The sequence below is a fragment of the Lactuca saligna genome, chromosome 8 (assembly GCF_052625555.1).
Source record: "Lactuca saligna cultivar CGN05327 chromosome 8, ASM5262555v1, whole genome shotgun sequence".
NCBI lineage: Eukaryota > Viridiplantae > Streptophyta > Magnoliopsida > Asterales > Asteraceae > Lactuca > Lactuca saligna.
In genome coordinates this window covers 140,337,850-140,363,740 of record NC_136424.1, presented here as the reverse complement: position 1 = coordinate 140,363,740, position 25,891 = coordinate 140,337,850, and positions in this window count along the sequence as shown.

The window sequence follows — 25,891 nt, the reverse complement described above, 5'->3', positions numbered from 1 at the left end:
TGTCTCGCGTTTTGATGGTATCTCTCCAATAAGTCTTGGTGCATCTCGTATGGATACATGTCCTCGTAGGACTTTTGGAATTCGGAGTTCATAGTCGCGATCAAGATGCAATGTACTTTCGTTGCATCACGCTCGTGAGTTTCGAAAGCGGTTATTTCAGCGGGAGTAGCAATTTCGGGGTTGATTTTCTCGAGCTTCTCATCGAGGACATACTCCTTATCCTCATAGAAATCAATCGTGCGAATGTATCTTATCCATTCGCTAAAGTTCATTCCATCAAAGGTGACCTTTTGATAAAGGCTCATCAAGGTAAAAGAACTCGCAGTAGCATTGTTGGCTTTCGACATCTATTAATAGAAAGGACAAAGATAGATTAGAATGTGAATCCCTAATTATCACCCAATAAGAAAAATTAGGGCTAGGATCCAACAACAATATTTACACATTAGAAAAAGAATGTCGTAATCTAACATGAAAACAATTTTAAGGTAAGTGAATGATGATTCACTAATTCTCCATCATGAAAAAAATAACTTTAAGTCCTAAATGTATTGAGAATTCCTAGGTTCGGATGAGATTCATTGAAACTTTTCAATGGCATGTTTAAATCTTGATATTCCCCTCTTGTTTGTGACTGGGATACCGAGGATCACAAAGCGGGTGTGAATTACCATGCAAATTAACATGGTGCCTTCATTGTGACAATCACCTATTCGATGTGCCGGTAAACCACACACACTCCATCGAACTATGACAAATAATGAATCACCCTTTGCCACCTTCGCTTAGAACCAATTAGTGTGCCGGTAAACCACACACGCTCCACTAACTTCTTTAGCAAGGTGCAAAGTGTAATTTCATGGGATTGCATCAATTCACTTTTCCTAAAGTAACTAAGATTGGGAATTTTTAAGAAAACATGTAGTTACTTTGTATTTCTTATTACACTTTTAATGAGAGGATGAGGTTTCCCTATCCTACCCGTTCGGCTAACGACCCTCCACCGATCAAGCAAGCGGTGGGTGTGAGTGTACACCCATTAAGCGCCATTTTATAGGCCGCAACCTTATACCCACCTTATAGACCGACTTCGTGAATGAGGCCTACTAACGGTAAGTACATATATAGATATTAATCTTGTAATATCATATTAGTATAGGGTTGGATTTTAAACTTGTAAAATTCTAGGGTTTGAAATTTAAATTGTCTAAATTAAACTTTTAATCACAAAACATAAATTTCAAAACTTGAGGACAGGTTTTAAACATTTAAAACATAAAGGATTAAATAACAAATAATTTAAATTAACAATTAATCACATAATTATCCATATTTGATTAATAATTATCATATAAGGAAATTAAATATTTTATTAATTGATAAATATCTTCAATTAGATCAAAAATATAGTCATATATATATATATATATATATATATATATATATATATATATATATATATATATATATATATATATCATAAAATCGGATTAGGGTTGATCTAATATGATTAAGGTAAGTTCTCATAAGATAAATATGAAAAAATCCCGTTTTTGGCTAATCCTGACGCTCGGACTCGCCGAGTACCCACACTGGACTCGCCGAGTCCAATATGGGACCCGCCGAGTCCATGACTCAGAAACACAAAAATCGAATTTTGCAGTTAAGATTCAAACATTAAAGCATCAATTTAATAGAAACCAACCAGTCTCTGATACCACTGATGGGTTTTGTACCTAAGAACATTCCTAAGTGCTCATACAAACCCTAATGCTCGGATCTAGGTTTCTCTAATTAAACATGCTTTGAATCCAAGACTCCTAATGGCTAATTAGGTATAAGAACAACACAAAACCAGAGTTAGAAGCATACCTTGAAACACTTGCTTGATCTTCTTATTATTGGAGCTTTAGAGTCACAATTGTCACTCCTCTAATGGCTTACAAACACCAACTAGCAAAGAGGATGATTTGAGAGAGAGGAGAGAGGAGGGAATTTGGCCAGGGGTTCTCTACTTTAGATGAAGTACCGATTTCCCTTTGCCATAGGATCTATTTATACTTGTAGACTCCTTAAGGGTTACAACTCAAACCCTAGTTGGATAACTATTACTCAAAGCAATCCAAATCCTTCCCAAGATAATGCCTTGGATGATTTTGAGGCTTATCCTAGCCTAGAAATTGTCCAACCCCTATCCAATAAGGATTTATAGTCTAAAGTTTAACTATCAAACAACTGACAGTTTATACCCTCTTATTTAATTAATCTCTTTAAGTCACCAGATTAATACTAATTAATGTATGACTTATATTAATCAAATAACTATATTATTATTCCTTATATTATTCTCTTAATATATTAATAATGTCTATTCTCTCATAATAAATCATCCTACCAAGTTGCTATGGTGAAGGCAACCCAAAAGGACCATGCACAATCGGGTCAAATACTTGCTTAATGTAGTTGCAGCCTTAGACACTATTCCAACATACTATACTTGAATTTAAGAAACAAAGTTACAAACTTTAACATGCTAGGTAATGATAATGAAACACAAGAATAAATACAACTTTCTAAAATCACTAAAATTATAAACTAAACCATCATTCTAAGGTTTCATCTAGCTAAACGAAAAGCAACTAGAATAGCTACTCATGGCTGAAATCAAACACACAAGTTCATAAGTAATCGACATGACTAAATTAATATAAATTGAATGTAAGGATTTGATCATCAAATTCTTGATCTTCAAACAATATCTCCTTCTAAGGTATGTTTTTTGCAGGTTTCTGACCTCCAAATTTGATTATCTGAGAATATCCTTCCTCCTAATGATTTGTAAATTGCAAGTGCAAATGGATTTTTATAGTTTCACAACATTAAGGCTCACATCGTGAGATAGGAGTCTCACATCATGATATTGGTGTTAATTTATATCATTGAAGGAATCTAGCTTCCGCATACTAATCTTCTATAAACTCCTTCTTCACTTCGTGAGAATTAATGTCTCACGTCGTGAGCTTGATATTTGCTAGATTTTTCATCTTTTAAGCTTTAATCCTCCGAAGTTCCAATATCTATTACTCCTGGTCCACAATCTTCAAGAGTGTCCTATTTATCTGCAAAATATAAATTAACTCAATAAGTACCACATATCTTTGTAGTTAACCAAAATATTACATTAAATGTATCAAACTATTGCCTAAATATATCGATAAATATGGCAATATCACCTGTTTCCGATATGCGACTTACTTTACTATAGTACAAGCTAACTAGGTATACTACCTATAGGTGGATTAGTAGATAAGTTAATTAGATATGCATTTTTAAAATTTTTAAGTACATATATTAAACAACAAGTTTTTGAAAGAGTTTACTAGATAGTTAGGGAGATAATGATGCTTTATATTTGTTTTTGCATCCTTGTCATGAATAGAAGAATTTACAAAAGAAATTGGTGAAAAACTATTTTCTAAACCTGACAGTAACCACGACATGACCATCACTATGCCAAGTCATGCCATTAGTTATTTTCGCGATCAGACATTATCATACTCAATCCAGCAATGTGGCCATCATATTCCCATGTTGTGGCGATTCATATATGTACAATTAGAATATTTCAGATTCGTATTCATGACGTCACGTATGCATTATCACGTCATGACCCTAAGCAACACACTTTTCGAAGTTTGGTCTTTGGTTCATTTTTATCCAACATATTCACCTTAACGAGTAGCATCATCAGTCTAGTTTCTAGCAAATTATTCAATAAGTTCAAGCTTAACCAGGGATTTTTTTTTTTCTTTTTCTCCCTTTTATTGCATTTTATTGCATTCATTGTTTTATGCATACAGTGAGGGCATTGTATTTAATAAGTGTGAGGTACGGGTCGAAAAAGAATAATCAAGCATAAAAGTAATTTAGAAAAAAATAGTAATTTTTTTTAAATTAATAGGCTTGCAAATATAGTCAAAAAATCTAATCATTTTAAAAAATGGATATTATTGCGTTTGAGCTACTTTGCACGTGTTAGGCATCATGATTCGATACAGACCATAAGATTTAGTTGAACCATTGAGTGATAGTGTATTTGTGGCTTCCCAGTCTTATTAAAATCGTAAGATAAAAACGTAACCTTGTGTAGTTTGATGGACACAAAATATTTAGCATGGTGTATCAGAAATGTATCCAAGAGAGGTTATGTAGTCATTTCACTTTAGACTAATAGGTTTAACCAATAAGGGTTGAAGTTAAGTTCCCTTGTTTAGCCATATGTTTTTCTTTTTAAGATTTTTACTTTTAACAGAAAACAGTGATTGTTAAAAAAAATAAATAAAATAAATAAATAAAAACTTGCAAAAGTTTGAGTGAACAAAAGTTTACAAATTTATTAAGATCAAGAAATGTTATCAAGAAAAGTTCAAAAAGTTGAAAATTATTGAAGATTTAAGTTGAAGAAAGTGAAGAATAAGGAAAAATTGCTAAAAGTCAAAGTTATATTTTTCAAGTTCTAATTTTTCTTTCTAGGTTAATTTGCATATGTACGCTTGAAAACTTAAACAAATATAGCTTGAGGTTAAGAAAGATTCTTGCAACTAATACAGATGGATGACAAAAATAAATGTTGTTCAAAATAAGTGAGAAACGTTTATGAGGATCGTAAGTATATAGGACTGGGAGGAATTTAGGATTTAGGCAAAAATGCATGCATTGAGGTAAGGCCTATTAGTGGCTTCAAATGGGATTATTTTGTCTGATATTAGTGGGCAAGATTCTATTTGACATATTAAAAATAAAGTTTTGCTTGAGGGCAACCAAATGACAAGTTTAGGGTATTTTGATATCGAAACATATATATATATATATATATATATATATATATATATATATATATAAACATACATACATACATACATACATGCAAACATACATATATACATACATTTCTAGGCATTATTTTAGTACACTTCCAGCAATAATCTATTCAATTGCATAGTTATTTGGTATTTATTAAGTTAAAGTACAATTTGTAGAAAAAAAAACACACTCATGAAGTGAAAGGACTGAGTAGACAAAAGTTAGAACTAGCAGGACTAAAGCTGAAATTGGAGAAAAATTAAGAAAATAGATCAACCAACTAAGAAGACACCATGACGTGGACCTCCTTAGCCCACATCGTGGGCTCATGAATGATATCGAAGATATGCACACAAAGAATCCTCAAGACATGACATGGATATTACTTAGCGTACACGAGAATTAAAAAGTCCCCACGACGTGGCCATATTTCCTAACATCATGACATATATATATATATATATATATATATATATATATATATATATATATATATATATAGGAGTAGGATCAAATGAGAACATTAAAAAGGTTGACAACGCGAGAACAAAGTATATTCATCTGCAATTCTATGTATTCATTTGTGGAGAAATGATAAATTTTTACGCATTTAATTTCAATTAAAGAGAAAAAGCATATTCATGTTGTTTGTGCGTAAAAATTATCATTTCTCCACAAATAAATATATGGAATCATGAATGAATACACTTGTTCTCGCGTTCTCAACCTTTTAGGTGTTTTTATTTGATCATTTCCCTACATATATATATATATATATATATATATATATATATATATATATATATATATGCAGACATTATGTTATTTTCGAGGGTTGGAGGCCTGAGGGATGCGATAACTGACAAAGAAAAACCCTTCCAAGAACCCTTGGAAGGTGGAATTTGATTAGAGAACAAGGGATATAGAGATTGGAGCAAGGATTTTCGTAGATCATTCGGTTTTTGTTTATCCTTCTTCATTTTTAGCTTAGTTTTCCTTTTGTTTATGTATTTTTTTCAGCTGTGATTATGGGCTAATAACCTTTTCCTTCTTTTAGATTGGATGAACACCTAAATGTAATGTGTTTATTTCATAATTGATGGTTCTATGAAGTTAGTTTTTGATTTAAATATTGTTTGATTTACCTAAACTTAGCTCGTTAAAGTTTCTATCTTTATCATTTTGCCTCATGTTATGTGTAGCTAAACTTCAGTTAATCATCAGAACTTGGTTCACCTAGTTGTTTATGACCATTAAATTGCTAGAGCTAGAGATTGACAATATTCTAGTACAAGTGATAAGTTAGTTGCTTAACTGTGTTAGAGAGCAGTATTTTATCATAATATTTGCTTTATTAATAGACTTGAACATAGAACACTTGTCCATCGATTCAGAGTCCAAATTATCGTTAAAATGGCACCTTGTGGTATAGGAAAAAAAAAGCTAAAGCAAAATAAAAATATGAGATATCAGATCTCACGTCGTGTGCCTTAAGAGTTCACGTCGTGAGTTCGGTATTTCACGGAAATTTAACTAGTGCTAAAAAGTAATTGTTCTATATGCTAGTTTTAACAAACTAATTACGTCAAAGGCAGTGGAACTAATTGTGACAACCCAAAAATCTTTCCGTCGTTGTAACCCGTTCCGTCAAATAAAATTCGTCGTTTTCGAATTGTTTCCATTTCGTTATTAAATTAAGTCATTAAATTTAGTCATTTATTATGACTTAATGGGTTCCCAAACAAGTTAATAACTCAATAAAATATTCCAAATTAACAATTAGAAAAATTTTAGTTTCGACCATATCGGATTACGACAACTTTATCGGGTGTGACTAAAAGTCTCGTCTAATGTTAGTATCGGGTAGAATTCCACCGTGTCCCGAACTTGATCCATATTTAAAGTTCAAAAGGCTTCCATTTGAAGCTTTTGCACCCTCTCTCACCACTCTCTCTCTCTACAATCTCATTCTTGGTCCAAAATCATCAATTTCAAGCTTCAAAACATCAAGGTCACTATCCTAACTTGTAGTATAACCTTATCACGGGCCATGAACACATATAAAATGGGTTTTGAAGCCCAAAAACCCTCCTAAATCACTTATAGAGATTGGATACGACTTAAGGACTCATTGGAATGGACTAGGAACACCTTGAACTCAACAATTGGGGAGTAAACATGAGTTTACTACCCAAGAACATGCTTGGGCCGTAAACTCCATATTATGGGTAGTGAACTTAATTTAAAGTGTTAAGATGCTAGTTAAACACATCATAAGCCTTGGATTAAAGTCTACAAGCAACAACAATCGATTTAGGGGCCTTAAACAAGATGAAAACCACCTCCATAGGAGCTTACTACCGTAAACCCCCCAAGGATAGGTTCCTGGGCCATAAACTCCTATACCTTAGTCAAATGATGCTCTAAATCCATTCCATGGCTTGTAAAATAAGTTTGAATCACATGTAATTGATCTATGACCACCATAACATAAAAAGAAAGGGTAATTAGGAGCTTACGGCCGTAAAATCCTAGTTTACATCCATAAACTCCCTTTAATGGTTCCTTTGGTGGTTTAATTCCTTCCTATGCCTTAGATTAAATCCTAGCAATATTCCCCAAGTGATATTTGACCTTGAGCACCTTAAAACTTATCATCCATGATATCAAGGCCGTGAACTCATGTAAAGATGGTATTAGGGCCGAAAACTCCCTAATGACTTTACTCTTGAACAGCAAACACATTATCTAAGCCCTATTCATCCATAAATGCCACCCGGGTCACTCCAAACACTTGATTTGAAGTGTTTTCGCGTCTTGGAGTGTATAATCACATCTAATTAGTGAATTAGAGTCTAATTAGATACATCTGTGTAGCATTCCATATTACATAGGAGCCTCGCGTGTTATCAATCTGCGAACCGACACATAGCATCCAAACCAACATGTTTTCTCATCTAGTGAGTTCATACCCCTACCCCTTCTCTGTGTTTTTCAATGTTTTCAGTGGGGAATACAAGTAAACTATAAATGTTTTAGAAACTTAAAACTGATGAAATTCTATAAATATCTAGAAAACTTTTAGATATCTTTACCCCTTATGTATTATGCGGAGCATAAGGGATGTTTTATCGAATACAGTCACGTGGATTTCAATTACAGTAAAGGAAACAATCAAATCAGTCAAATTATTATGGGAATAAATTGGGATCTTTAGTTCTTGTTTTACGATCACAAATTTCATGCAAAGTTATTAGATAAACTATGTCTGATTCAGTTTATCTCTGTTTAATTTAGAATATCGTGCCAGATCACTTCATAGAATTAAATTGTTTTACTATATGATGTTTGATAACTACTGAGTATACCGTGAATAATTTAATACTAGCTTGTGAGATGTATCTTCATTAAACCCTTCGGGTTATCAGTAAATCCTCCCCGGAAGTGTAACCAGAGTCTCCTGGAGGGAGAGCATGGAATTTGTGAATAGATCTATTCGGAGCTGACAATCCCACACCTAAACTGCTAGCTACAGTTAGGTGAGCACGCCTGGGGTGGCAAATTATGTATATCCTCTGACGCCTGAAGAACGTCAAGGAGGTCTCGTGGTCATATTAGCATGGTTACCCGACTCACAATACGTATTAATATCAAAATATATGTTTATTCAAAGATTGTTATATCTATCTTTGATTAATTACGGGATGGTATTCCCATGGTTTTTAATAGTTTTATGTATTAAAACTATCTAGTACGGGATGGTATTCCCATGGTTTTCAATCTATAGTTTTATGTATTAAAACTACCTAATGTGATACGGGATGGTATTCTCATGGTTTTCAATCTAGAGTTATACGTATTAAACTGTCTTAATAAGAAAATATGGGATTTTCTTGGATAAAAACTTTTTCAGAAAACTAACGGAAACATGTTCATTTTCAGAAAACAAAACACTTATGAACTCACCAGCTTTATGCTGACTTTTAAACTGCTTGTATTCTCACTTCCGCATTAGACAGGTACCCGCAATATTTTGGAGAAGACAAAGCGTTTTAGAAGACTCGTCTTACTTTTGTTCAAAATTTTGTATAGATAACAAGTATTACTTTACTTTCAAACAAATGTAATTAATCATATGTAATGTAATGTTTTGTGTTTACTATGCTTACTATGTACATTGGTTGTGATACTACACATGACGTCCTCCGCCTCGGAACGTTTCCGCCATCGGTTTCGGGGTGTGACAGATTGGTATTAGAGCCCTTGTTTATAGTGAACTAGTATACCAAACCTTACATGGTATAAGACTATAAACACTAAGGGGCCTAAGTACTCTGAACTAAAAGTATACTTTAAAAAAATTCGTATTTTTAAAAGTATACAAGTATACCTAACCGCCGGAATCCGTAACTACGTGTAGAATAAAACATAAGTAAATGGGTGTTGTGTGTTGTGGTTAAACCTGGGCAGTTAGGTAGTCGTGTCTAGTGTCAATATAGCCTGATCAACTATATTCATTCGAGACACAACCAACATGTGCTTGGGAGTGACTGTAGTGTGTAGCATGCCTAAAACTTACCTAAGATCCAAACAATGATTCATCGATTTAGCGAAACGTAAGATACTATGGGAGTATCTTAGTCCGAACAGAGTACTTTATAGAAATTCATTCAGAGTGATGCTACTCCTTCTCCCTTTAGAGATAATTTATCTGCTTTGATAACTCTTTCCTGTTTTATCGCTTACTAGAACCTATTATCTGTCATAAAGAGATATTTCTTGTTGCATATCTCTTGATTCAATTCAAAGGACTTACGATCCTCTCTTTCCTGGCTATTATAGATCAAGATGCCTCCAAGAAAGAGACCCAACTCGAAGAACAACAACCCTCCACCACCACCACCTCCTCCTCAATTTGATCCCTTGATATTCCAGGCAGCTGTTACAACCGCAGTAGCATCTACCATGTCTCAAATGAACCCCGGAGGCTCCGGTGGTCCAGGAGGTGGTACGCAACCTCATAATCAAGAAGGTAGTCAGAGACACTGGAAGGAGTGTTCTTATAAGGACTTCATGAACGCAAAGCCCACATCTTTTGATGGCACTGGAGGTGTCATTTCCTTAACCCGATGGTTCGAGAAAATCGAATCTATGTTTGAAATTTGTGCCTGTTTGGAATCTGATAAAGTAATGTTTGCCGCTTGTACCTTCACCGATAAAGCCCTGACTTGGTGGAATGGTCGAGCCAAATCCCTTACCCTACCTGTAGCCAATGCTATGGGTTGGGAGGCCATGAAGGATCTTCTACTTGCTGAGTACTGCCCGCGGGGCGAAATACAGAAATTGGAGCATGAACTTTGGAATCTAAAGATGAAGGATTCTGACATCACCGCTTACACCTCCAGATTCGAAGACTTAGCGCTTCTCTGTCCGAGAATGGTTACCCCGGAAAGTAAAAAGATTGAGAGGTTTATTTGGGTACTGGCCCAGCCAACCAAAGGGAACGTTTTGGCTGTAAAGCCAGACATGTTTGACAGCGCTAAATGTCTGGCGCAAACCCTGTTTAATCACGAAGACAATCCCGATGAGAAGACCACCACTCCTAAGCTGGTTAAAAGTAATGGTGGTAGTAAAAAGAAATTCTAGAACAAACGGAAGGCCCATGGTTCACAAGAATCCTCAAAGAAACAGCAAACAGTAGCAGTCCACGCTGCTACTGCCCCTGCTGTTGTTTCTACCGTTGGATCTATAGCTCAGACTCCTACCAGTGGATATACTGGTACTCTTCCATGGTGAAGTAAGTGCAGCTATCATCATTATACTCCCGGACCCTGTCGTGAAAGACTCTGCAACAGCTGTGGCAAGAAGGGCCACCTTGCTCGAAACTGTAGAAAACCATCCCAATCAACAGAACAATCTTCCAGAGCGGGTGTTGGTCAGGCCTGCTACGGATGTGGGGAAGTAGGGCATTTTAAGAGAAACTGCCCCAAGGAAACTATAGCGGGAAACACTGGGAGAGTCCTGGCTATGGGATGAGAAGAGGCAGTCGCCGATCCCACCGTTGTCTCGGGTATGTTCCTCCTCGACAACTCTTATGCTAGTATCCTTTTCGATTCTGGTGCTGAACGTAGTTTTGTTAGCCATTCATTCAAACGTCTTCTTAAAAGTAATCCCCAACCATTAACCGAAACATTTACCGTCGAGATGGCTAACGGTGAGAAAGAAAGCGCTAGCGACATATTCATGGGTTGTACCCTTACTCTAAACGATCACTCCTTCCCCATCGACCTAATGCCAATTTCCATTAAGAGCTTTGATGCTATTATTGGCATGGATTGGTTGAGTCCCAATCATGTTGATATCCTATGTTATGAAAAATTCATCCGTCTCAATCTCCCCTCTAGCCAGACTCTCATGATCTATGGCGATAAACTTAGCTCCAATCGTCGTATCATTCCCTGCATCAAAGCTCAAAAGCTTTTGCGGAAGGTGTGCCAAGCATTCGTAGCCCATGTCATTAACGAGAACCAAGAAGTTAAAGACCTCGAGAGCATCCCTGAAGTTTGCAACTTTCCCGATGTCTTTCCCAAAGAGCTCCCGGGAATTCCTCCCGAACGACAGGTTGAGTTTCGCATCAACCTAATTCCTGGAGCTACCCCTGTAGCCAAATCTCCGTATCGCTTAGCTCCAGCAGAAATGTAGGAGCTATCCAGTCAGCTTAATGAGCTGCTCGACAAAGGGTTCATCAGACCGAGTTCCTCACCCTGGGGAGCTCCGGTATTGTTTGTAAAGAAGAAAGATAGATCCTTTCGGATGTGTATCAACTACCGTGAGCTGAATAAATTGACAATCAAAAACCGATATCCTCTTCCTCGAATAGACGACCTCTTCGATCAACTTCAGGGATCCAGTTACTTCTCAAAGAAAGACCTCAGATCAAGGTACCATCAGCTTCGAGTCCACGAGAATGATGTTTCCAAGATAGCTTTCAGGACTCGATATAGACACTACGAGTTCGTAGAAATGCCTTTCGGTTTAACCAATGCACCGGCTGTGTTCATGGACTTGATGAGTTGGGTGTGTTGTCCTTTTCTGGACAAGTTCGTTATTGTGTTCATTGACAACATACTTGTCTATTCCTGAAGCAAAGAAGATCACAAACAACACTTGAGGTTAGTGTTGGAAACACTTAGAACAGAGAAGATGTACGTGAAGTTCTCTAAGTGCGAGTTTTGGATTCGGAAGGTAGCTTTCCTTGGTCATGTGGTAAGCAGGGAGGGTATACACGTGGACCCGTCCAAGATAAAGGCGATAGAGAATTGGTCAGCACCGAAGACACCCATAGAAATCCGTCAATTCTTGGGTCTTGCTGGCTACTATCGCAGGTTCATCCAGAATTTTTCCAGAATTGGCAAACCCCTAACCACTCTAACAGAGAAAGGTGTACCCTTTTGTTGGAGTGAAAAGCAAGAAACTGCATTCCAAACGTTAAAGCAAGCCTTGTACAACGCACCCATCCTGTCCCTGCCCGAAGGGACAAAAGACTTCGCGGTTTATTGCGATGCATCCAATCAGGGATTAGGTTGTGTGCTTATGCAGAGAGGAAAAGTTATTGCTTATGCCTCGAGACAGTTAAAAGCACACGAAGTCAACTATACAACTCATGATTTGGAGTTAGGAGCAGTGGTCTTCGCATTGAATATTTGGAGACATTATCTCTATGGAACTAAGTGCACGATCTTCACTGACCATAAAAGTCTGCAACACATCTTCAATCAGAAAGACTTAAACATAAGGCAACAGCGATGGGTAGAACTACTCAGTGATTATGAGTGTGAAATCCGCTACCATCTCGGTAAGGCCAATGTGGTAGCAGATGCCCTGAGTCGAAAGAAGAGTTCAAGCCGCAATGCGAAGACATTGATGATGACCATCCATTCTCACTTATCTGCACAGATCCGAGAAGCCCAGTTGGAAGCCCTAAAACCAGAAAACCTATCGAATGAAACCTTGAGAGGAATGGAGAAAAAACTCGAGATCAGAGGTGATGGAGTCTACTGTTTCATGGATAGAATATGGACCGCAAAGTTCGGAGGTTTCAGAGACGTCGTCATGACCGAAGCTCACAAGACCAAATATTCTGTTCACCCAGGTTCGGACAAGATTACCTGGATCTCAAGAAACAATACTGCTGGCTGAACATGAAAGCTGAAATCGCAATCTTCGTGGGCAAGTGTCTGACTTGCGCCAAGGTGAAAGTTGAGTACCAGAAGCCCTTGGGTCTGCTCCAACAGCCCGAGATACCTGAGTGGAAATGGGAGATGATTACCATGGATTTCATTACCAAGTTACCCAAATGTTTGAGTGGGTACGATACCATTTGGGTAATTGTCGACCGTCTGACAAAGTCCGCTCACTTTATTCTGATTAAAGAGTCGTTCTAGATGGAAAGACTTGCATGTATCTACATCCAAGAAATAGTTCGACTCTATGGCGTACCTGTGTCCATTATCTCCAATAAAGATAGCAGGTTTACCTCCCGATTTTGGCAGTCTCTCCAGAAAGCTCTTGGAACTAAACTAGATATGAGTACGGCTTATCATCCTCAGACAGATGGACGGAGTGAGAGAACTGTCCAGAGCCTAGAAGACATGCTGAGAGCATGTGTCATCGATTTTGGGAAGTTGTGGGATACACATTTTCCTTTGACAAAGTTCTCGTATAACAACAGCTACCACACAAGTATCAAGTCTGCCCCGTTTGAAGCCCTGTACGGCTGTAAGTGCAGATCCCCTCTATGTTGGGCTGAGGTAGGAGACACACAGCTAGCTAAGAGTTGAGTCCCGGACAGTGCTCTCACTTGTCCTAAAATAATTCGTGAAACCACCGAGAAGATCATCCGAATCCGAGAACAACTGAAAGCTTCACGAGATCGACAGAATAGTTACACCGATATACGACAGAAACCTCCAGAATTCCAGGTTGGAGACCGCGTCCTGTTGAAGGTCTCGCCCTGGAAAGGCATGGTATGCTTCAGAAAGCGTGGGAAACTTAACCCGCGGTACATAGGACCTTTCGAGATCCTCGCAAGGATCGGTACTGTAGCCTACAAACTCCGACTCCCTCAAGAACTTAGCAATATCCATCCTGTATTCCACGTTTATAATCTTAAGAAGTGATTAGCCGATGAAACCCTAGTAATCGCTCTTGAAGAGATCGAAATCAACAAAAACCTAAACTTCATGGAGGAACCAATTGAAATCATGGATCGAGAGATCAAACGTACGAAGCAAAGCCACATCTCGATAGTGAAGGTTCACTGGAATCCCAAGCGGGGACCAGAATTCACTTGGGAGCGCGAAGACTCGATGAAACAGAAGTATCCGCATCTCTTTTCAAATCCATGATTTGTATCTTAATCTTGAATTTCGGGATGAAATTCCCTCTAACGGGGGGATAATGTGACAACCCGAAATTCTTTCGGTCATTGTAACCCATTACGTCATATAAAATTCATCGTTTTCGAATTGTTTCCGTTTTGTTATTAAATTAAGTCTTTAAATTTGAGTTGTTTATTATGACTTAATGAGTGCTCAAACACGTTAATAACTCATGAAAATATTCCAAACTAACAATTAGAAAAATTTTAGTTTTGACCATATCGGACTACGACAACTTTATCGGGTGCGAGCAAAAGCCTCGTCTAATTTTAGTATCGGGTAGAATTCCACCGTGTCCTGAACTTGATTCATATTTAGAGTTCAAAAGGCTTCCATTTGAAGCTTTTGCACCCTGTCTCACTACTCTCTCTCTACAATCTCATTCTTGGTCCAAAATCATCAATTTCAAGCTTCAAAATATCAAGGTAACCATCCTAACATGTAGTATAACCTAATCAATTTCCAAATCCGTGTTCAAACTATGAAAATGGACCATAAACATGTGTTTATAGCCCTGGAACACTCATGGGCCCTGAACACATATAAAATGGGTTTTGGAGCCCAAAAAACCCTCCCAAATCACTTATAGAGCTTGGATACGACTTAAAGACTCATTGGAATGGACTTTGAACACCTTGAACTCAACATTTGGGGAGTAAACATGAGTTTACTGCCCAAGAACATGCTTGGGCTGTAAACTACATGTCATGGACAGTAAACTCAATTTAAAGTGTTAAGATGCCACTTAAACACATCATAAGCCTTGGATTAAAGTCTAGAAGCAACCACAATCGATTTAGGGGCCTTAAACATGATGAAAACCACCTCCATAGGAGCTTACGACCATAAACCCCCCAAGGATAGGTTCCTGGGCCGTAAACTCCTATACCTTAGTCAAATGATGCCCTAAATCCATTCCATGGCTTGTAAAATAAGTTTGAATCACATGTAATTGATCTAAGACCACCAAAACATAAAAAGAAAGGGTACTTAGGAGCTGACGGCCGTAAACTCCTATTTTACATCCTTAAACTCCCTTTGATGGTTCCTTTAGTGGTTTAATTACTTCCTATGCCTTAGATTAAATCCTAGTAATATTCCCCAAGTGATATTTGACCTTGAGCACCTTAAAACCTATCATCCATGACCTCACGACCGTGAACTCATGTAGAAATGGTCTTAGGGCCGAAAAATCCCTAACGAGTTCACTCTTGAAGAGCAAACTCATCATCTAAGCCCTATTCGTCCATAAATACCACCCGGGTCACTCCAAACACTTGATTTGAAGTGTTTTCGCGTCTTGGAGTGTATACTCACATCTAATTAGCGAATTAGAGTCTAATTAGATACATTTGTGTATCATTCCATATTACATAGGAACCTCGCGCGTTATCAAGCCCCGAACAGACACATAGTATCCAAACCGACACGTTTTCTCGTCTAGTGAGTTCATACCCCTACACTGTTTTCCGTGTTTTTCAATGTTTTCATGGGGGAATACAAGCAAACTATAAATGTTATCGAAACTTAAAACTGATGAAATTCTATAAATATCTCGCAAACTTTTTGATATCTTTACCCCTTATGTATTATGTGGAGCATAAGGGATGTTTTATCGAATACAGTCACGTGGATTTCAATTACAGTAAAGGAAACAATCAAACCAGTCAAATTATTATGGGAATAATTTGGGATCTTTAGTTCTTGTGTAACAACCCGAAATTTTTCCATCGCCGAAAACCTGATCTACCCGCAAAACTCGTCGTTTATCGATTCATTCCAATTTTCATTTTTGGGCTAAATTATTTAAACTTATATGTTTATTTAATACTAATGAGTGTCCAAACCCTTTAGGAACTCACGAAATTAGCCCAAAATGTTTATTTTAGAAATTTTAGAAACGTCCCCGCCGAGTAACGACAACTTAATTGGGTACGACCAAAAGCCCCGTTTAATGCCATTATCGGGTAGAATTCCACCGTGTCCAAGTTTTGGGACCTATTTAAACGTGTTTAAACATTCATTTGAAGCTTTTGCTTCCTCTCTCTACTCTCTCTCTCTAATCTCTCTCCTAAATCCAAGTTTAAGGGTCCAAATCTCAAATTTAAGGCTTCTAATCACTAAGGTACCTTCCCTAACTTGTTATGCAACCCCTCTAGCCTTCAAATTCAAGTTCAAATCATGGAATAGGCCCACATTCATGAGTTTACGACCCTGGAACATTCCTAGGCCATGAACTCATATAAATTGGGTTTTGGAGCCCAAAAACCCTTCCAATCGACATTTGGAGCTTAGATATGGCTTAAAGGCTTAATGGACTGGACTTAGAATGCCTTTAACATGGATTTTGAAGAGTAAACATGAGTTTACTGCCCAAGAACATAATTGGGCCGTAAACTCATATAAATGGGGTTTTTATGCCCTTAAACCCTTCCAAAACACCAACAAGGCTTAGATACAACTTGTACAATTATGGAATTGGCCTTGCAAGACCTTGAACATCAATTTAGAGGAGTAAACTTGAGTTTACTACCCAAGAACATGCTTGGGCCGTAAACTCATTGTTCTTGGAGAGTAAACTCCTCTAAATGTGTTAAAATGCCACTTTAACACACCTAAAGCCTTGGGATAAATTCTAGAAGTGTTTACAAACAAGTATTGGAACTTAAAACATATAAAATCACCCTTTCATAAGAGTTCATGGCCATGAGGGTGTTCATGGGCCGTAAACTCCAAAATCTAGGCCAAAAGACCCTTAAAAATTCGTACAAGGCTTGGGAAAAATCATTGGAATCACATGTGATTGTTTAAGGACCAAAACATTAAGGATTTGAAGTGAGGGAGAGTTTACGGCCGTAAACTCCATGTTTACAGCCGTAAACTCCAATAAATCATCCCTATGTGTGTTATAATCCATTCCAAAGCCAAAAACCCAAGTCTAACAATTATTTCCGAGTGTTATGAAGCCATTTTGCACCCAAAATCAACCTCCATGAGTTCACGGCCGTGAAATCATATGGATGAGGTGTTTAGGGTAGTAACCTCCCTAAAAAGTCTACTCTTGAACAGTAAACTCAATTCCCAAGTCCCACGCATCAACACACGTCCGTAGATGTCACCCGGGTCACTCCAAACACTTGTTTTGAAGTGTTTTCTCCCATTGGAGTGTAATATCATATCTAATTAGAGTTTATAAATCTAATTAGATATATTTGTATGCCATTTCGTATTAGATAGAAACCTCGCATGTTATCAAACCTTGAATCAACACTTAGCATCTGGAACGTCACATTTCTCAACCGGTGAGTTCATACCCCTACCCTTTTTCAATGGTTTTTAAATGTTTTCAGGGGGGAATACAAGCAAAAGTACAAGGAATACTTGTACTCAAAAACTTGCTTTGCATACATTGTGTTTCATATATATGCTTTAGAAACTGACAGTCGAAATAAACAACAGTTTGAACATACAGAACACATTATCATTTTATTTGTGAAACACATTATAAATTGTTATATTTATATTTTCACAAATGTTTTCCCACAGTATAGAAGTTAAAAGCATAACATATAAACATGGTTTTGTCCTCGGTGAACACTCCACAGACAGCAGAAAACATAAAACATTTGTAATGTCCTTAATAAAACACCCTAGGCTCGAGTGTAAAGGACAGACACCATTAGAAAACATAAAACATTTGCAATGTCCTTAATAAAACACCTACGCTCGAGTGTAAAGGATAGGATCCATTAAAACATAGATACTCATAGATACTACTTCCCTAGGCACGAGAAGTAAAGGAAAATCTTAAAGATTGGAGACACGTCCTCTGTAACACTTCCTTGGCACGAGAGAGTGGAGGACTACCCCTGTAACCAGAATCTCCGAATGTAGGAGAGCATGGCTTGAGTGTATATATCTATACGGGACTAACAATCCCGCACCTGGCCGCTAGCTTCAGTCGAACCGAAAGGTTCAAGGGTGAAGAAAGTCATAAAAAGGATATTGGCCCTGGCCCGAGCCATACCTAGTCTGAAGTATGGTTAAGGACTCGCAATCAAGATTATTAACACTTTACACTTATTTATTAGGTTTATGTACGTAGTAAAACTAATGTACATTTAAGGATAATCAGAATCGGTAACAGTTCACACACCCACACATTCAGGAAAACATGGGGTTTTCCTGGGGATAACATTGAACATAATTGGAATCGGTAACAACTCACACACCCACACATTCAGGAAAACATGGGGTTTTCCTGGGGATAACATTGAACATAATTGGAATCGGTAACAGCTCACACACCCACACATTCAGGAAAACATGGGGTTTTCATGGGGATAACATTGAACATAATCGGAATCGGTAATAGTTCGCACACATAGAATCGGTAATAGTACACACACACATGTAGGAAAATATAGGATTTTCCTGAGTAACAATAGTACGTAAACAGAAAAGTATAACAGGTTAGATAACTAAACTTTACAATTCACGAGAACAATTACGATTTCAGTGTACATCTTTTACATTACAATTTGGATTTGGTAAACATTACTTTTAAGAAAATATGGGATTTTCTTGGATAACCGCTTTTTCAGGAAACAAAAGGAACTCGTAAAACTTTCAGAAAACTAACCGCTTATGAACTCACCAGCTTTATGCTGATTTTCAAACCGCTTGTATTCTCATGTCCGCATTAGACAGGTACCCGACGATCACTTTTGGTGAAGATGGAGTGCGTAGAAGACTCGTCTCATTTTATTCATATATTTTATTTATCACACTTGTATAATTTACTTTTGAAACAAATGTAAACTTTTATATATGTAATGTAATGGTTGTCTACTTTGCTTACTATGTGCATTGGTTTGATACTCAACATGGAGTCCGCCCCGGAAATGTTTCCGCCTTTAGTTTTCGGGGTGTGACAAATTGGTATCAGAGCCCTTGTTTATAGTGAACTAAGTATACCAAACCTTACATGGTATAAAACTATAAACACTAAGGGGCCTAAGTGCTCTGAACTAAAAGTATCTTTCAAGGTATAAGTATTTTCAAAAGTATACAAGTATACCTAACCGTCGAGATTCGAAACTACAAGCAGAACAAAACATAAGTAAATGGGTGTTGTATGTTGCGGTTAAACCTGGGCAGTTATGTAGTCGTGTCTAGGATCAATATAGCCTGGCCAACTATATTCATTCGAGACACGGGCAACATGTTCTTGGGAGTGACTGTGGTATGCGGCATGCCTAAAACTTACCCTAGTATCCAAAACATCGAACCATAGTCGTAGCGAATCATGAAATACTACGGGAGTATTTCTCGAGTTAATCTTTTGTAGAAATATTCATTCAAGCGTTGTTCTTTGATCATTCCTTTAGAGATAACTTATCTGTTTTGATAATTCTCTCCTACTTTATCACTTATTTGGAATATATATCTGCCATACCTCTTGATTCAATCCAGAGGACTTACCATCCTCTCTTTCCTGATCTTATTAGATCAAGATGCCTCCAAGAAAGAGTCCCAACTCAAAGACCAATAACCCTCCGCCACCACCTTCTCTTCATATCGATCTTACAACACTTCAGGCAGCTGTTACTGCGGCAATGATAGCCACCATGTCACAAAGAAACCCCAGTAGTTCAGGAGGTGGTCCCCAACCCCATAACCTAGAAGATAGGTAGGAATGCCGAAGAGGGGGTTCCTATAAAGACTTCATGAACGCAAAACCCACGTCCTTTGATGGCACTGGAGGTGACATTTCCCTCACCCAATGGTTCGAGAAAACCGAATCAATCTTTGAAATTTGTGGCTGCTCAGAATCTAATAAGGTGAAGTTCACCGCCTGCACCTTTATCGACAAAGCCCTGACTTGGTGGAATGGCCGAGTCAAATCCCTAACTTTACCCGTAGCTAATCCCATGGGTTGGGAGGCCATGAAGGAACTTCTGCTGGCTAAGTACTTCCCTCAGGGCGAAATGCAGAAGTTAGAACACGAACTTTGGAACTTGAAGATGAAGGGTTCTGATATTGTCGCTTACACTTCCAGGTTCGATGACCTGGCGCTACTCTATCCGGGAATGGTTACCCTGGAGAGTAAGAAGATTGAGAGATTCATCTGGAGGCTGACCCAGCCACAAAAGGGAATGTTATAGCTGCAAGACCAGACAAATACGACAGCGCCAAATGTTTAGCACGAATCCTAATAGACCATAATGATGACTTCGAAGAAGCAACTACCACTTCTGAACCGATAGAGAGGAGTGGCGAGAAAAGAAAAATTAGGAAGAAGAAGGAAAGTCAAATATCGCAAGAGTCTTCGAAGAGGCAACAAACTGTGGCAGTTCACGCTGCTACTACCCCTGCAACTATCTCTGTTGCTAGATCCTCAGCTCGAAAACCTACCAGTAGTTATGCTGGAACCCTTCCTAGTTGTGACAAGTGAAACTATCATCACCTTCCTTCCAGTCCATGTATAGAAATATTTTGCAACAGTTGAGGCATAAAGGGTCACACGGCAAAAAACTGTAAGACATCAACCCAATCATCCAGTCAACCTTCCGGAGCGGGCATTGGTGGGGCCTTCTATGGTTGTGGAGAAGTCGGATTATTACAAGAGAAACTGCCCTACGGCAGTAACATCTGGCAACACCAGGAGAGTTCTAGCGACAGGATAAGAGGAGACAGCCACCAATCCCACCATTGCCATAGGTATATTTCCCTCGATAAATTTTATGCCTGTGATTCTTTTCGATTCTAGCACTGAAAGAAATTTGCTAACCATCCATTCAAACATCTTTTTAAACACTGCCATTCATTAGTAATCGAAAACGTGTACCGTCGAGATGGTTATCAGGTGAGAATGAGAACGCTAACGTCATATCCGTAGATAGTATTCTCAACCTGGACAATTATTCTTTTCCATTCGATCTAATGGCAGCCTTTTTCATGAAATCCCTTGATGACATCTTTGGCATGAAATGACCGAGCCTTATTCATGATGTTATTCTTGGTTTCGAGAAAGCCATTCATCTCAACTTTTCTCCGACCCGACTCTTCTGATCTTTGTGCATCAAAGTTTAAAAAGTTTTCCCATGCATTCCTCGTCCGTGTGATATTCGGGAAATGGCAAGTCTGCAGCTCTTTCTCTAATGTCTTTCCCGAATGATTCCCGAGAATTCCTTCTGAACGTCTAGTCTAGCCTTGCACCGGCCTAATCCCTGGAACTACCTCATAACCAACCCTCAGTAAGAATGACGTGTCCAAGGCGATGTCTAAGGCTCGATATGATCACTACGGGTTAGTAGTGGTACCCTCTCGGTCAAACCATTTTCCTTGATCATGTAGTAAACAAAGTAGCCATACCCGTGGGCCCATAACGCATAGGTCCCAAAAATCTCTTTCAGGATCATCAAGCCCTTAACTACTCTGCCACAAGAAGATGTACCTTCTTGTTGGAGTTTGTATTCTATTGGAAGCCTTGTCCCAGAGAAGACATGAATTGCTTTGGAAAAGCGAAATACTTCCCTCGTGATACATTAGACCCTTCACGACCCTTGTGGGATCGATTCTGTAAACTTCAAACTTCGATTACCCTCGGAACTTAGTAACATTCCTCTATTACTTCACGTCTCGGTCTTTAAGAAGTATCTACCCAACAAAACCAAGACGCTTCTCGATAGTGAGGGTTCATTGGAACGTCAAGTGGAGACCCGACTCCACTTGGAAGCGTGAAGACCCGAACGAGTAGATTCATCCACATCTCTTTTTATTTCATGATCTGAGACTTAATCTTTGAATTTCGGGATGAAATTCCCTCTAACGGGGGGATAATGTAACAACCCGAAATTTTTCCATCGCCGAAAACCCGATCTACCCGTAAAACTCGCCGTTTATCGATTCATTCCAATTTTCATTTTTGGGTTAAATTATTTAAACTTATATGTTTATTTAATACTAATGAGTGTCCAAACCCTTTAGAAATTCACGAAATTAGCCCAAAATGTTTATTTTAGAAATTTTAGAAACGTCCCCGCCGAGTAACGGCAACTTAATCGGGTGCGACCAAAAGCCCCGTTTAATGTTGGTATCGGGTAGAATTCCACCGTGTCCAAGTTTTGGGACCTATTTAAACGTGTTTAAACATTCATTTGAAGCTTTTGCTTCGTCTCTCTACTCTCTCTCTAACCTCTCTCCTAAATCCAAGTTTAAGGGTCCAAATCTCAAATTTAAGGCTTCTAACCACTAAGGTACATTCCCTAACATGTTATGCAACCCCTCTAGCCTTCAAATTCGAGTTCAAGTCATGGAATAGGACCACATTCATGAGTTTACAGCCCTGGAACAGTCCTAGGCCTTGAACTCATATAAATTGGGTTTTGGAGCCCAAAAACCCTTCCAATCGACCTTTGGAGCTTAGATATGGCTTAATGGCTTAATGGACTGGACTTAGAATGCCTTTAACATGGATTTTGAAGAGTAAACATGATTTTACTGCCCAAGAACATACATGGGCCGTAAACTCATATAAATGGGGTTTTTATGCCCTTAAACCCTTCCAAAACACAAACAAGGTTTAGATACAACTTGTAGAATTATGGAATTGGCCTTGCAAGACCTTGAACATCAATTTAGAGGAGTAAACTTGAATTTACTGCCCAAGAACATGCTTGGTCCGTAAACTCATTGTTCTTGGAGAGTAAACTCCTCTAAATGTGTTAAAATGCCACTTTAACACACCTAAAGCCTTGGGATAAATTCTAGAAGTGTTTACAAACAAGTATTGGACCTTAAAAAATATAAAACACCCTTTCATAAGAGTTCACAGCCATGAGGGTGTTCATGGGCCGTAAACTCCAATATCTAGGCCAAAAGTCCCTTAAAAATTCCTACAAGGCTTGGGAAAATTCATTGGAATCACATGTGATTGTTTAAGGACCAAAACATTAAGGATTTGAAGTGAGGGGGAGTTTACGGCCGTAAACTCCATGTTTACAGCCGTAAACTCCAATAAATGGTCCTTATGTGTGTTATAATCCATTCCAAAGCCAAAAACCCAAGTCTAACAATTATTTTCGAGTGTTATGAAGCCAATTTGCACCCAAAATCAACCTCCATGAGTTCATGGCCGTGAACTCATATGGATGAGTTTTTTATGGATGTAAACTCCCTAAAAAGTCTACTCTTGAAGAGTAAACTCAATTCCCAAGTCCCACACATCAATACACATCCGTAGATGTCACTCGGGTCACTCCAAACACTTGTTTTGAAGTGTTTTCGCCCATTGGAGTGTAATATCATATCGAATTAGAGTTTATAAATCTAATTAGATATATTTGTATACCATTTCGTATTACATAGGAACCTCACATGTTATCAAACCTTGAATCGACACTTAGCATCCAGAACGTCACATTTCTCAACCGGTGAGTTCATACCCCTACCCTTTTTCAATGGTTTTTAAATGTTTTCAGGGGGGAATACAAGCAAAAGTACAAGGAATACTTGTACTCAAAAACTTGTTTTACATACATTGTGTACCCAATTACTCTTGTAGACTTTTCCAAAATCGTGAGGGGAAACAGCTCCACGATCTGTCTATGGAACACCATAAAGCCTCATAATTTCTTTTACGTAAGAATTCGCAAGCTTATCCATAGACCATTTCTCATTGGCTGCTATGAAATGCACACTCTTAGTGAATCGATCAACGACCACCCAAATCATGTCGTGACCATTCTTTGTTTCGGACAGTTTAGTGACAAAATCCATAGCAATGTCTTCCCATTTACCCATAGGTACAGGTAAAGGCTCTTAACTCCTGTATGGTTTTTGATGTTGTGCCTTAACCTTAGCACATGTCACACACTCCACCACGTACTTTTCAAAATCAAGCTTCATCCTCGGCCACCAATAATAAGGTTTTAGGTCCTTATACATTTTAGTGCTGCTAGGATGAATTGAATACATGGTTTTGTGAGCTTCTTCCATCAGAAGATCTCTTATTCCTCCTGATTTAGGTACCCAAATCCGATCTTCGAATACCTTCAGTCCATGACCATTTGTACCGAACACCAACGTTTTACCCAAACGTTCCTCCTTCCGGTCATTCTTTTCAGAAGCTTCCTCTTGAGCTTTATTTATACTCTCCACAATTGTTGAGACAACTTTTATCCTCAACGCTCTTGGCCTTTTTTTTCTCAAGATTGACATTCCGACTGAGATCATCAGTGACAACATTTGCTTTACCGGGATGGTAAAGTATCTAACAGTCATAGTCCTTAAGTATTTCTAGCCAGCATCGTTGCCTCATATTCAATTCTTTCTAACTAAAGAGATATTGGAGACTCTTATGATCAGTGAAAAGTTTGCACTACGTGTCATAGAGGTAATGCCTCTATATCTATAGATCGAAAACTACCGCCTCCAACTCCACATCAAGATTCGGGTAGGTCTTTTCATGCTCTTTCAACTGTCAAGACGCATATGCAATCACCTTATCTCTTTGGGTCAAAACATAAACCAAACCAAGCCCAGACACATCACTATAAACAGCAAAGTCTTCAACTCCGTCGGGTAGAGATAAAATCCGTGACTCACATAGCTTCTTCTTTAGCAACTCAAATGCTTCTTTATGCTTATCACTACACGCATAATCGGCTCCTTTGTGGATCAAAGTTGTTAGTAGAGTAGCAATCGAAGAAAAGCCTTGGATAAACCTTCGGTAATATCCGACTTATCGGAGAAAGCTTTAGATCTTCACGGGACTTTTCGGTTGTTCCCACTTCATCACAGCTTCAATCTTTGTTGGATCAACCATTATCCCTTCTAGTTGACAACGTGACCCAAGAATTGGACTTCTCGAATCCAAAAATCAAATTTGGAGAACTTTGCATACAACTTCTCCTTATTCAAGACTTCCAACGCTTCTCGCAAGTGTCTTCCATGCTCCTCTTGGATTTTCGATTAAATCAGAATGTCATCTATGAGCACTATCACAAATTTATCAAGGAACGGTTTACAAACCCTATTCATTAAATCCATGAATGCTGCTAGAGCATTGGTTAGTCCAAATGACATAACTAAAAAATTGCAGTGTCCATATCACGTTCTGAATGTAGTCTTCTCGATATCCTACTCTCTCACCTTTAGCTGATGATATGCTGACCTTAGGTCAATCTTTGAAAAATAACTTGAACCTTCTAATGGATCGAACAGGTCATCAATCCTTGGCAACGTATATCTATTCTTTATTGTTCCCTTGTTCTGCTCTCAGTAATCGATGCACATTCTCATACTTCCATCTTTCTTTTTTATGAATAACACCAGAGATCCCCAGGGTGATGAACTAGGTCTAATGAAACCGTTGTCCAACAACTCCTGAAGTTGCATCATCAGCTCCTCCGTTTGTAACGCCTTGATTCCCAGGTATAGTTTAAATAAGAATTTTAATTGGTTTCAAGGCTTACTCGATGAGTTCGTTTCCCTACATGTCGAGTAGCAACGGGTTTGATATGCATGTTTAGTGACATACTTGCCGAGTCCATGAAGGGACTCGACGAGTAGGAGATTGTGAC